A 13,792-nucleotide genomic window follows, 5' to 3' on the forward strand; every position below is an offset into this window, starting at 1 on the left:
GGAAGTAATATTTACGTATCTCATTATAATTTGATTAAATAAGATACGGTCTAAGTAATCGAATTGTTTTATTGCTTAGATGAAATTATTGTTTACGGAAGCAATTGAACTGAATGAATAATTTATTATAAATACAAGATGTTGTGATTTATAATTGGTAAATTATTTTGGTACAAGTAATTATGAATTACTAAGTCGATTTTGTATATGACGTATTTTTATTAATGCGTTGATTTTTAATATGTTAAAAATACATAACAATTTTACATGACATGTGACATGTGACAAATTAACAAATTGACAAAGATAAAATGGAATCCATTTTATCTTAAAATGGACCGAAATAATGAGGTGTTTTAGGATAATTATTGTGTTGATTAATTAAGTGGAAAACATAATCATTTGACCTAAACCTAGCCATGCATACCTAGTGCCTCTTGTGAAGAACACCTTGCTCATGCATTGGCCATAACCCCCCCCCCCCCCTACCCGGTTTTGTCTATAGAGAAAGGCCATGGGTTTTCTCTATAATTTGCCTAATACACTACTTGAAAGTTTAGTGCATTATTATTCATTCAACCATCAAATATTAGATTTTTAGATAGATAAAATTCTTCCTTCTTCTCCTTCTCTTAACCGAATATTAAGACCAAATAAATATTTTTGGGTCAATTTTATTTAAATTAATATTGTTCTAGTATTAATAATATTAATTTTATTAAGTAGTTACCTTGGGTATTATTCCTTGAGAGGGATTCTATACTTGAATCCTTTGTTCTTCCATTTTAGGAGTGCTCAAGAACAAGTAAGAAGGAGATCTTACTTGTACCCTTTGATCCGAAATATCAATGTAAAAATGATGATTTCTCCTTAATATTTACTTATGTTTGCATGCATAAGATCTAATTAATTTTATGACTAAATTAAATTTGAAACATATATGAATATGTTAAGTAATGAGATATAGATTTCTAACAAGCGGTATCAGAGCCTTAGGTTGTTTGCATGCAAATCGGTTATAGTTTTTCCGTGTTATATGATTAACATATAAAACTTATAAATTTGTGTTTATTATGATATATCACGAAATCAATTTTGCATGTTAAATTTTCTGATCCTAAAATTTATTTAGGATATTTTGGTTAATTTATGGATTTTTATTGTTCATTTTATTTAATAATGGCATTAAAATGTGATCAATAGCTAAACTTCAAATTTTCTAGTGGTTTTTGGATATGTTTTCACATATATTATTTTCAGATGACCTGTAAATTTTCATAATTTTTGGAGTTCTTATGCTCGAAATATGGATTTTTCATGATAAAAATCGAATTTAAATGAAAATAGGTTAATATGAGAAATATTTCGAATCTGGTCATAGAAATTTAGTATGTTGTCACATGAAATTTTACAAGATGTGTGTCAAATAATAGGCTATAATGAAGTATTTATGCATGATTTATGAATTTTTGATGAAAAATAGCATAAATAGTGACTTTAATTAGTGAATAATTGCTAAAACATACTTCATGACCAAAGAAAAACGTCACATGTTGCATTTTATTACCTATTTCAGATCTAAAATTGAAAAGTTGATAAATATAATTTTTCTCATATTTTTATGATAATATTTGATAAATCCGATAAATCGCAACATAGTTTTTCCTTGATAATTTTCGATATTTTTTAACCTAAATTTTTGAACATTATGAGTGTCATGGTATTTTCCCAGAATGTTCATGAGTTTAAAATTTCAAATTTCAAATTTATTTGAAATTTTTGTGATTTATTTGGAGTTTATGGCATTTTATTGTAATTTTGAGTCCATTAATGAACAATTTTAAGAAATATAAGTTAATTATTGTCAATATGTTAGTGGAGACTAATTTTGAGTCCAAAATTGGTTAGGGTAATTAACTTGTGCATAAATATGATTTTATGTAATTTATTGTGATTTTAAAAGGTTGAATCACGTAAATCCGTAAAAACCGATAAATATACGATATTGGCTCCTTAAAGGCGATTTAGCATAAAATTGGGTATGTTCATACATATTATAATGCTGCATTTTATTTATGATTGTCATAATTTTATTTTATGTAATTTTTGAATTATGTAATTTTACTTAGTATGGCCTTAGTTTTTAATTGGTATTACCCGAAATGTATGGGAATATCGATTCGGTTGTAATTTATTGTGATCTCGTATCACCGTTTTGTAATTTAATAGATTTATTTTATTTTAATTACAAATGTATAATAGGAAATTATGTAATTTGTTATGTAATTTATTTATTCCGGAGTTCCTTGATGACGGTGCCAATCAAGAAGGCGATCCATTAAAAACGGTGTTACCTCGAGATGCGTGCCAAAAACCGAAGTTCAAGGGACCAATGGAGTTGGTTTCCGAATATGTAATAGTTAATTAGATTTTCTATTTTAGGAAGGCCATACTAGGATTTTATTTATGTTTTGCATTTTATTTATATGTTGCATGCATCGCTAAATCGCCATAACTAAAACATGCATTGTCATTTTAATCGAGTTTATCGAACGTGTCAATTATAATTATCGTAGTTCACCGCTTTAGTTCACTTAAAACGTGATAGATAATAAATTGACATGACCTCTCGCTAAAAATAAACAATTGAGACTTAGTCTTACCAAAAGGTAGAAACCATGAAAACCTATTTCGCGAGGGAGTGCACTCGGCCCTACCGGGGTATAAACCTTGTTACATAGGAGAAGTGGGTGATAAATGTCTATCCACCGAATTCATGTTGATAAGGGATGAATCGGCCCTATCGTGCCCAAGTTGATGTGGATTTGGATCATGGACACATTTATTCGAAATTTGGATTGAGCTCAGCGGAAATATTCGTGACCGTAGTCGCATGTGTTCCGGGCTAAAGATAAAAATTAATGTAATTTTATCGACCAAGAGTTCTAAAAGTAGAATCGATTAAAGCGTTAATCCACCGAGTTATATTGATAAGGGATGAATCGGCCCTACCGTGCCCAAGTTAATATGAATTTGGATCTTGGAATCATTTATAATAGTTGGGTAGAGGTCACTATATAAATGATCATATCTTGTTTAAATTTTATTTACAAGTATGACTTAAAAGACAAATGTTAATATTTCCTTTTCCTCCATACTTGTAGTTCATTACAATGAATCCATCAAACGCTACCGCACCGATAACTATTGAGTCATGCCACAATGTTTTTGACAACGTTTGCTCCAACAATGATTTCGACACTACTAGAGAACTTCATTTTGGGATAGGTTCGGATGAAAACCTTAACTTCATCACTTCTTCTAGACCACCTACTACTACTACTAGATCTCTTGTGAGCCGGTCTCAGGAAGACCGCCTCATAAAATCTATAGGATCTTTGTCTTTGGAAGATAAAGATGCCAAAACTAGTGGGAGCTCAAGCAATCAAGTTCTTGCTTCAAAGGGCAAAAAATTCAAGAAGAAGGGAAAGAAAGGGAAAAACTTCAAGCAAGTTGAAGATGAGTGCCATTATTGCTATGGCATGGGACATTGGCTTAGGAATTGTCCCGTATATTTGCGAAATATAAGGGAAGGAATCATCGTTCCAAAAGGTAAAATTCCTAAGGAAATTTATGTTATTGATATAAATTATACTTCTACTACGACATGAGTACTGGATACCGGTTGTGGTTCTCTCCTTTGTAATCATTTACAGGGTTTAAGAGACGTGAAGAGACTTAGCAAAGGAGATGTGGATCTACGCCTTGGAAATGGAGCTCGAGTAGCGGCCGAATCCAAAGGAACTTATGTATTAGCTTTGCCTAATGGATTTGAGTTGTATTTACATAATTGTTTTTATGTGCCTACACTCTCTAAAAACATTATTTCTATCGCTATGTTAGACATGGACGGATTTTGTTTTGTCATTAAGAACAATCGTTGTACTATTTCAAGGAACGACTTGGTTATAGGCCAAGCTTCTTCCATTAATGGCATTTACATTTTAGAAACCTCGAATCCGACTAATGATATCTATAACATTCAATCAAAGAAACTCAAATCAAGTGACCCAAGTGAATCGTTCATTTGGCATTGTCGATTAGGTCACATAAACGAGAATCACATCAAAAGATTAATTTCAAGTAATGTGATTACACCATTTGATTATCAATCATATGGTACATGCGAATATTGCCTTCTTGGCAAAATGACTCATAATCCTTTTAGTGGTAAAGGGACACGAGCTAGTGAACTATTGGGACTCATACACACCGATGTATGTGGACCAATGAGTATCACCGCTCGAAGAAATTATGACTACTTCATAACCTTCACCGATGACTTGAGTAGACATGGGCATGTCTATTTAATGAAATATAAGAGTGAAGCTTGATACGTGCATATTCTATACACTTTATCTGTGGTTTTGGCATGTATTTCTACGCATAATTGGTAGCTTAAGGCTGCTATTTCTCCCGAAACGGTTTACTTTGCATTTTCTATGATTTATTGTAGGAATGCGTGGAAGTGGGCTAAATCAAGCCAAATTCGTCCTCCGGAAGCAAGTTCAAGGAAGCCAAGAGGAAGGAGAGTTCATTCACTCACCTTGGGATGCGTGCAAGGAGTGAAGAGTTGATTGGAAGCAACAAGGAGCCACTGCACAACATTTTCAGTCGATCGACTAAGCCTTCCAATCGATCGACCACCGGAGCTCGCATGACGAAGCTATCGTTCCGAGTAATCATCGATCGGCCGTGCTGACGATCGATCGACCGATTTCGAGCTGATATTTATTTTTCCGTGTTAGACTTTTAAAAGCCCAACTTGTAATTAACTTTCAGTATCTTTTTATCAGTAGAACGCAGCAACTTTTAGGTTATGCTTTTCATTCTGGAAAAACTCAGTTTTCAGATCTAGCTTGAGACGAAAACCTTTGGTTCGAATGCTTGGTTCTTGATATTCAATTAGTAAGCTTTTTATGCAATTCTTCCTTTTCTTATTTTCACTTGTTATTTTGATTCTTGTTTCATCAATTAATTTCAGTAATTGAATTTCTCTCCTTTGTTCTAGTTAGATTCCATCATGTTGAATTTGTTCTTTATTATTAATTTTGCAATTAGTGTAGTTATGATTATGCGTAGGTAATTCCTCTGATTGGGAACAAGGTGAGCCATGGTATTAAACTAGGATCGTTGTGTAGCATGAGTTCTTCCGTATTGGTCTTGTTATCTTTTGATAGATTCCTTTGCTAGATTGAAAGATTGGTAATTTGATTTATCGTTAGATTTAGAATTTCTCTTGAGTGAAAGCTTTGATAAATTCTAGGGAATTATTAGACCGTGAGGTTATTTGAGCTTAGATCGAAAGACTAGCTTATCTTCCCTGAGACCGTATTATAAGACCTCTGTTGCTTGACTGACCTGTTATTTGCCATGGCGAACCGAAGTTCCCGATCCTCTTTTTATCTTGTTAAGAATATTCATTTTTGCAATTAGCCTGTTAGTCAACCATTTTCAAAACCCCCAATTATCTGTTACTTTTGTAGACTGAAAAAGAGCAAACAAAATCAACCTTGTCTCTCTGTGGTTCGACCCTTACTATCACTAGCTATAGTTTTAGTTTGGAACTATAAATTTAATTTTGGTACTAAACGACGGTATCAAATTTTGGCGCCGTTGCCGGGGAGACGGTGTAATTTTTATTGCCTTATTTTAGTTTATTTTACTTGTCTCAGGGAACTTTGGTTCCTTGAGACCGTTGCTTACCTTTGCTTCTAGTTTTGCTTTTGCACAGTTAGAAGACAGGTTTTTGAGAGGAAGACTTGAGTACTCTCACTTTGGAAATTATGGCTACGATATATGATAATTTTCAGCCAAAGGAGCACCACCTTCCAAAGGGGCGCCAGTTACCTACCCCTACTACCGGTAGTTTCGAGTTCCGTTCCTCTTATATTGATTTAGTGGAACGAAACCAGTTCGCGGGTCTACCAGATGAAGACCCCTTGAAACATATGGAAATTTTCACGGACTATTGTTGTTCAATACCTATACCGGAGGGGGTAACTCAAGATGAAGTAAAGGGGTTCATGTTCTTATACTCCTTGAAGGATTCGGCGCGAGATTGGTATCGCTACCTCGATAGAGTAGCAGCTGGAGTCACTGATTAGACATCTTTAGCACTAGCCTTCTACAAGAAGTACTTCCCGCTTTCAAAGACTGATGCCTTGAAGGGTAAAATCACGAGTTTTCAGCAAGGAGCCGACGAAGATTTTTGTGAAGCATGGGGACGTTTCAAAAGTTTGGTCCGAGCTGTCCCTCATCATGGTTTCCAGCAATGGTATCTTTGCAATCTATTTTACAATGCTTTATATGATGATTTCAAGGTCATCTTGGATGCAGCTGCTAATGGCAGGTTTCAAAATAATACCGGTCAAAGTAAAGGTTGGAACACCATTGAGGAGATGGCAGTCCATAAAGCTGAGTTTGGAAGTTCACGTGGAAAGTCACGAAAGCAAAGTGAAGAAATGACTGCCGTTATGACACTTGTGACTTCCATTTCTACCCGTCTCGAGAAACTCGAGATTTCTGAAGCTTCCAAGGAGAAAGTCGAGATTCCTGTTCAAAACTCTGATGAGATCGAGAAGTTGAGAGAGATGGTCCAACTCCTTTTGGTTCAAGTGGCGAATATGGAAGCAGCCGGGATTGAGTCCTCACGGAATTTGTGAAACAATTGGAGAATATGGAGGCTAAGCAAGCCGCTAATTCTTCAAGCAAATGTGAAGGGCCTAGTTGAGACGATCAATGCCATCAATCTCGTAAGTGGCCTTTCTTATAAAAGTCCCGACAAGCCAAAGGAAGACTCGGAAATGATGAAGAAGCTCGTTTGAATTCGATGCAAAACGAAGTCGAATGCCAAGATCTTGTTGGTCGATCGACCAACATTCCCGATCGATCGATCAATTGTCGACAAAATAGTTTCGGTCGAAACTATTCACACCTAGCACATCCAAATCGATCGACCAACATCCTCGATCGATCGATCGAGATACCCGATGACGTTACTTACGATGAAACTGTTTCACGCCACTTACTTGGTCGATCGACCACCCATACCGATCGATCGATCGGATCTCCAGAGCAAGATGCAAATCCGTCAACTAGTTTGCATGATTCGTCACTCATTGATGATTTAATCGGGGTTTTAAACCTACGGAAGCCGAAGGTTACCGATCCTACGACCGGTGTTGCGATCCGTATCCGGAGCGTTTGAAGGCTACCAAGCCGAGCGTAAGTTTGGTAAGTTTCTGAGATGGTCCGAAATCTCGAGGTAACGGTTCCTTTCACTGATTTAATTACCCAGATACCCTCTTACGCTAAATTTATGAAAGATATTTTGAATCGTAAGAGAAATTTTCGTGATGATGGTAATGTTGCGTTTGTGGAGGAATGTAATGCTCTTTCACAAGTTAATGTGCCACCTAAATTAAAGGACCGGGTAGTTTTTCAATTCCTTGCACTATAGGTAACCACGTAATTGGAAAGGCCCTCGTGACTTAGGGGCCAGTGTTAGTGTCATGCCGTATTCTGTTTGCGAAAGGTTAAACATTGGTAGACTTAAGGTGACCGATATTACCGTTCAAATGGCAAATAGATCGACTCAGAGACCTATAGGTGTTCTAGAGGATGTACCCGTTCGAGTGGGTAAGTTTTTTATTCCCGTCGATTTCGTTGTTTTGGACATTGCGGAGGATAGTCGATACCTATTATTTTAGGCGACCGTTCTTACATACAAATGGGCCGTGATAGATGTCAAATGCGGAACCATCACCTTAGAGGTAGGGGATGACACCATTGAGTTCGGTCTTGCTCACAAGGCAACTAAACCCGCTTGATGAGGATACGTGTTATTCCATTGATATTGTTGATGGGGTTGTTACTTGTAATTGGAGGGAATCCTTAGCCAAGGATCCCTTAGCCGATCTAACCCATTCGGATGAGTGTGCGGGTAATACAAAGGAGAATGCTTGATGAGCCGATGCTTTGGTTGCCTCAATGGAGAGCTACGAGCTCAATGAAGAAGAAGATGAGATGCTTTTGAGCCTGGCCAACGATAATTTGGTGAACACTTGCTACACCATTGAAGCTGATTCTGTCTATGCTGCAGAGGTAAAGGTGCCAGAGCGTAAGCCACTTCCCCCTAATCTTAAGTATGTTTTTCTAGATGATACGGAGCATTACCCAGCTATTGTTAGCTCTAAGCTTAACGATGACCAGCTGTCTGCTTTGATGTGTGTACTTAAGAAAAACAGGAAGGCTTTGGGTTATTCTTTGGATGACATTAAGGGCATCAGCCCTGATGTTTGTATGCACAGGATAGAGTTGGAAGAAGGCCACAAGCCTTATAGACAGGGTCAACGCAAGTTGAACCCGAAGATGCAGGAAGTTGTTATGGCTGAGGTGATGAAACTACTCGATGCAGGTATTATTTATACAGTTGGCAACTCCAAGTGGATTAGCCCAGTTCAGGTAGTCCCGAAGAAAGGAGGGACTATCGTGGTTAAAAATGATAAAAATGAATTAGTACCAACTCGAGTAGTGACAGGGTGGCGGATGTGCATTGATTATAGACAGTTAAATGCCGCCACCAAGAAAGACCATTTCCCCCTCCCTTTTGTTGACCAAATGACTGAAAGACTTGCTTCTAACAAATTTTTCTGTTTTCTAGACGGATATTCAGGGTTCTTTCAGATCCCTATTCATCCGGACGATCAGAGTAAGACTAATTTTACCTGTCCACAGGGTGTCTTTGCGTATCGTAGAATGCCTTTCGGATTGTGTAACGCCCCTGCTACCTTTCAGAGGTGCATGATGGGGATTTTTTCTGATTATATAGAGAATATTATGGAATTATTCATGGATGATTTCTCAGTTTATGGTAGTGACTTTGATCGTTGTTTAGCTAACCTTGATAAAGTCATGCAGCGTTGTATAGATGTTAATCTTGTTTTAAACTGGGAAAAGTGTCAGTTTATGGTCAATGAGGGAGTTGTGTTAGGGCATCTGATTTCTGATAAGGGTATACATGTTGACAAGGCAAAGGTGCAGGTGATTGAGCAATTACCTCCTCCCGTGAATGTTAAAGGAGTGAGGAGTTTCCTAGGTCACGCTGGTTTCTACCGGCGTTTCATTAAGGATTTTTCAAAAATTGCTAAACCACTTACACAATTGCTCCTTAAGGATGTTTGTCTTTGAATTTACTTGATGAGTGCCATGTTGCTTTCAACAAAGTTAAAGGAGGCCCTAGTTTCTCGCGCAATCATTCAAATTACTGATTGGGACCTCCCATTTGAGATCATGTGTGATGCCAACATTATGCTATCGGTGCGGTTAAGGGACAGCGAAAGAATAAAGCTTTGAATGCCATATACTATGCGAGCCGAACTCTCGGATGAGGCTCAAGTCAACTATTTTACCACCGAGAAATAGTTTCTAGTCGTTGTTTTTGCCTTAGACAAATTTCGGTCTTATTTGTTAGGTTCTAAGGTTATTGTTTATACTGACCATGCAGCGTTGAAGACTCTTTTTATTAAGAAAGATGCGAAGCCGAGGCTTTTGAGGTGGATACTCCTTTTGCAGGAGTTTGATTTGGAGATCGAGATAAGAAAGGAGCGAGAGAATGTGGTAGCCGACCACCTATCTCGTCCCGCCACCGACGTAAAGGGAGGATTTATTGCCTATTAATGATTCTTTCCCTGATGAGAGTTTGTTAGCTATTACTACTTCAGGGTCTTATCCACCTCCGTGGTTTGCTGATTTTGCTAACTTTGTTTGTGACGGGTAGGATACCACCCGAGCTTTCATGGCGACGAAGAAGCGGTTTGCCTATGATGCTAGGCAATACTTTTGGGATGATCCTTATGTCTTCAAGGAATGCGCAAACGGTCTCATCCGGAGATGCGTACCTCAGTGGGAGGTGAAGGACATCCTAGAGGCTTGCCACTCTTCTGCTTATGGTGGTCATCACGGTCCGTCCAGGACCGTAGCTAAGGTACTCCAATCTGGTTTCTATTGGCCTACTTTACATGCAGATTGTCGCAGTTTTGTTGCTGAGTGCGATGCTTGTCAAAGATCGGGGAATATTTCCAAGAGACATGAGATGCCACAGGTAGGCATTCTTGAGGTTGAGATTTTTGATGTTTGGGGCATTGATTATCAAGGACCTTTTCCGAGCAGTCAAGGTAATAAATATATCCTCGTAGCTGTAGATTATGTGTCCAAATGGGTAGAAGCTATTGCTACTCCCCATTGCGATGCAAAGGCCGTGATTAAATTGTTTAAAAAGATTATTTTCCCTCGTTTTGGTGTCCCTCGGGTTGTCATTAGCGATGGGGGAATGCATTTTAAAGAGAAACAACTTAGTGCTTTATTGACTAAATTCGGTGTCCAACATCGTAGAGGTTTGGGGTATCATCCCCAAACTAGTGGTCAGGTTGAGGTTTCTAACAGAGAATTGAAGGAAGTCTTAGCTAAAGTTATTTCTAAATCACGGAAAGATTGGAGTCTTAAGTTGGATGATGTCTTATGGGCTTATAGAACTGCGTTTAAAACGCCAATCGGGATGTCACCATACCGATTGATTTATGGTAAGACATGTCATTTACCTGTTGAGTTAGAGCGTAAGTCTTGGTGGGCTATTTGTGATTTGAATTTGGATCCTAACCTCTCTCGTGAGAAACGCATGACACAAATTGAATGAGCTAGAGGAATTTAGGCTGCTAGCCTATGACAATGCAAGGATCTACAAGGAGAAATCAAAGCGCTGGCACGACAAGAGAATCATCAAGCGCGAGTTCCATATTGGCGATAAGGTACTTCTTTTTAACGCTCGTATCCGTTTATTTCCTGGTAAGCTGAAATCCAGGTGGACCGGCCCCTATACGGTCACAAATCGTCACAAAGTTCGGATCGATTGAATTGGAGACCTCTGCTGGAGAAAGGTTCAAGGTAAATGGCCAATATGTGAAGCACTATCATGGATCAGATGCATATGTTGGGAGGGTCGAGGTCTTGTACTTCGATCCGCTATCAGATGATGAAAAGTGAGGTAACAAGGTCGTGCGGGACCTCTTAAACCAGCGCTAACTGGGAGGCAACCCAGGTTGTAGTTATTTTGTAATTTAGGATTTCACTTTTGTTATTTCATTCAATTTGCATTTTAAGTTTTCTTGTTTTGTTTCCTTTCATTTCATGCATTTGCAATTTCTTGGTTTGGGAAAATTGTACGCCTTTGATGATTTCTGCAGGAATTTATTTTATGCAAAGTGCGTAAGTGGTTTACTGGATGTTGTGAGACAAACGAGGATTAAGTCGGGAAACAAGTTTGACGAATTTGAGCTAAATTGCCAGGTCTTTCAGTCGATCGACCAGGAGGTTCAGTCGATCGACTGACACAAAGAGAACAGAAGGTACTGTGAATAGAGAGGTGGTCGATCGACTGGGTCAATTAGTCGATCGACCAGTCCGCGGGTTCAGAGGCAGTTAATAAGGGAAGTTTTCATCCTTATTTTCTCATTCATTCACTTCCCAAAAATCTGAAAAACAAAAGAAACCCTAAGTTCTCCCCTGCTGCGATTTTCACCTACATCCCATCCTAATCACTTGATTTTTATTGCTTTAATCTTCAAAGTTCTTCAAGGTATGTCTCTAATTCCATCTTCATGCTTTTTATTCGAGTTTTGCTGAAGCTCCATGCGAAATTTTCGAGTAATGTGCCCTTGAGACGAAAAAATCGATTTGGGGAAAACGATTTTAGGGTGTGATTTCTGGTCATTTATATACTTTAATTGCTTATTCTAGCCTTTCCCCTTTGATTTTCGACACTAATTAGCAACTAGGAGACGGTTATTTCAGCTTTCCCCAAATTTTCGAAACCCTAATTTGCGTGGATCATCTGATTTTGATTCGGGTTTCTAGAAATTGAAACTTAAGTTGGTTAATTGTTGCTAATTTGATTCTTTTGCAGGAACAAGAATGACAAAAGGGAAGGAGCCAATGCAGGAAGGGCAGTCGAGCCAAAGGCCTGCTAAGTGGCCACGCGGACCGCCTCTGATGATAGAAGCCACTACGGATAGTCTACCTGACTATCCGCAGGTTATCTTTGATAAACCTATTCAGCGCGCTAAATTCTCCTTCTTTGTTTCGACTGTAAAGGTCACAGCTACCCGGTTTCTCCACAAAGACACTTTGGAGAAACTAGGCTGTTACGAGTCGGTCGTGTCCCTGCTAAATGGGACGGGTATGACGGGTCTTGTAGACATGTCTGAGTTCACATATTATGTTATGACCCTTGAATTCTTTTCCTCTTACGCTTTTGATTCCAAAGCCTTTGAGGCTGATGCGACCAAACCCTGCATTTCCTTTCGACTTTTTAATGTTAATTATTCTCTGACACTTGCTGATTTTGCGGGTTTTCTGGGTCTGTACTTCGAGGGTAGAACCTCGGACCCCTCTGACACTCACCGGGCCATGTGGTCTTGTATTGGTGACACTTACGGGTCGAGGAGGACGGGCAATTCCGTCCACTTGCCCCCTCTTCGTTATTTTCTACGGCTAATGGGTAATACAATTTTTGGCCGTAAAGAGTCTAATAATGTGAATAATATCGAGCTTTCAATTTTGGCGGGTTATCTGAACGTTGAGCGTCGGAGAGCCCGCATCTATAACATTGCCTACTTGACCGCCGCTCACTTTCGGGATCGTAAGTGAGGGCAACTTGACCACCATTGCTTGTGGCGGTTTGGTGACACGTATCGCCAACCGCCTTGTTTTACTTTTCCCTCGACAGGAGGACCCCATTGACCCTGAGCTGCGTTTTATGGACCTCCCTTACGCGAGGGGCGTCTATTGGGTCGATAGACAGATGCGGTGGAAGATTGACTCTTTCATCTGTGACCGCATCCCCATCACTGGCTACCTACCCTCTGTCCCCCCCCCACCACACAGAGGGGGCTGCTAGGCCGCCCTTGCCTAGTTCTGGGCTTCCTTTGGTGGCGGCCACGCCTTCGCGGCACTTCGAGGAGGGCTCGTGCCTCCTCTTCACGAGGCACCCCCTACCTCCACTGCTCCCACTTTCTGCTGGCACCTCCACTTTTCGACCACCTACTCCCTTAGTTGTCCCTCCGGTCATGGACCGAGAGGGCAATGTCACGTGTCTTGGGTGATTTGTGCGGGAGCTTCAACGAGCACGGTTGGACACGGCCATCGCCCTGTTCCCGGTCTACGACGAGCTAGCTCGGGGGGGGGGGGATGCTTCCACAGGGTGACTGGGCTCACCCTTCTTACTTTGTTCCCCCTGTGGGTGGCTACCCTCAGGCTGCTAGGAGACCCCCTACCACCACCACTACTGGTCCCTCCACTTCCAGGAGAGCCACTCCCTCCGTTTCCAGGAGAGCTACTCCTGCTGCTGAGGAGGAGGAGGAGAGTGAGTCGGGGTCCGACGAGGACAGAGACTCTGACTACGAGGGTGGAGATTAGATGCTGGTGACCTCCCCGTTTTTGGCTGGTTTGGGGAGGTCGTATTTTGTGAGTTATTTTCCTTTCTCTTTTCGCTTCCTTTTACCTTTTATGCTTTTATTCTCCCATTTTTCTGCTGGTGATTTGCTGTTGAGCACAATGGGGACATTGTGCGTTTTGGTTTGGGGAGGGTATTTGCATATGCCTTTTGTTTTGCATCTGCATTTATTTTTTTATTATTGCATTTCAGTCACATGTTTAGTGCATTTCTGTTTGCATT

General features: G+C 39.6%; 1 non-coding gene across 1 annotated transcript; it reads right to left on the minus strand.

Moving 5' to 3' along the window:
- Positions 1–6,219: 6,219 nt before the first annotated feature.
- On the minus strand, positions 6,220–6,328 carry LOC141597967 (small nucleolar RNA R71). Its single transcript, XR_012523173.1, has one exon. It is a non-coding gene; the product is annotated as a small nucleolar RNA R71 (small nucleolar RNA).
- Between the last annotated feature and the right edge of the window lie 7,464 nt (positions 6,329–13,792).

This window comes from Silene latifolia, chromosome 8, assembly GCF_048544455.1.
Source record: "Silene latifolia isolate original U9 population chromosome 8, ASM4854445v1, whole genome shotgun sequence".
Classification (NCBI taxonomy): domain Eukaryota; kingdom Viridiplantae; phylum Streptophyta; class Magnoliopsida; order Caryophyllales; family Caryophyllaceae; genus Silene; species Silene latifolia.